A 1,453-nucleotide genomic window follows, 5' to 3' on the forward strand; every position below is an offset into this window, starting at 1 on the left:
CAAATCATGCAGCTAATTAGTGGCAGTGTTCATGCAAGCAAGGCATCAATTATACAGTGAATTTTGTTACTTTGACCAAAAGAATCTCAGGCACTAAAGGGCGAATAAACCAGCTTTTCTCCAATCTTAGTAATCTGTTTACTTGCCTCTGGAGAATGGGGAACTTTTGTTTTACAGAACAAATTCAGTATTGTTGCCAACAGATAGGAACGGTATGGAGTCGACTAAGTTGTGTTTCTTCCATTGAAGGTACAAGGAAGTTTCTTGTCTTGTACCGAATTCTGCAGTCATTCCGAAAGCAGCCCAGCTTTCGGTGTATTTTGGAGAAGCCTGTACGACACTAGCCATTTAAGGTCAAGCTACTGGGGAACTCTAAACCACGTGCACTGAGCCGGTTTCCATCTCTGAGCTTGCAGAATCTCGACATCTAAGAGCCCTGCTCCATTCTCAGTGCTGCACAATTCCTCCAGGGAACTACTGAATAAACCTCTTGTCAGCATCCACTACCTAGACGCCCGCTCCAGCCTGCACCCTGGTTCTACCCACGCTCCCTACTATCTTTCCCGCACACTCAAGGAAGCCGGGCACCAGACTGCCGGGCAGGTCTCCGACTAGCTCCGAGGACCCGGAGGGCGGAAAGACACCGGCGGCGCGCACGGGGGCGCGCGGGCCGGGGCGGGGACGGCGTGCGGCGTCGGGGGGCGGGCGCACACCGCGTCTCCGCGCAGCTCGCCTTTGTTCTCTACCATTGTGAGGCGCTTCCTCGTCGGGCGCTTCGCTTCTGCACCCTGCGGGGAGCTCGGAAGGGGCTTTGGGGGCTGTAGTTTGTGGTATGTGAGGCTGCCCTGAGCCTGGCCTGTCCCTCGCCGCCCTCCTTCCCCACGCACGGCTGGAAGGCCGATTGCAAAGAGCCTCCTGTCCCCCCGGCGGCTGCACCGCCCGCTCTCTACCGGCTGCGCCCGCAGGAGGCGTCCCAACCCAGCACCGGGGAGCGCACGTCCCGATCGGCCACCGGGGCGACCCGTTCTCTGGGATCCGCACGGGGAACGGGCGCCGGCGGCCCGGACCAACCCCGCAGCGAGGGTCGGAGGCTGGGGTCGCCTCGGCGTCCCGGGGACCGGTGCGAGTGTCGCGGCGGCCCTCCCCGGTCGCTCGAGCTCCCCGACCGCCCGGCGGCCGCCTCGGCCCCCTTTATATAGCCCTCTAAAAATAGCTCGCCTCGCGCCGCCTTGTAAGGCAGCAGGGAGATCCGCGGCGCGCCAATCGGCGGCCGCCGTCGGGGCCGGGCCCCGCCCCGGGGCCCGCTCGGAGCGCCGCATTGGTCCTCAGTGACTTCATGAGCCCCCTGTTTACCTTACATGGTCACACGCGGCCCTAATGGACGCCCTCCTCCGAGATCCCATGGCTGCGCGCAGAGCCGGGCGGAGGGAGGGTGTTTGGGGAGGGGTGTGGA

The sequence above is a fragment of the Psammomys obesus genome, unplaced genomic scaffold, assembly GCF_907164565.1.
Source record: "Psammomys obesus unplaced genomic scaffold, mPsaObe1.curated_primary_1811, whole genome shotgun sequence".
NCBI classification, from domain to species: domain Eukaryota; kingdom Metazoa; phylum Chordata; class Mammalia; order Rodentia; family Muridae; genus Psammomys; species Psammomys obesus.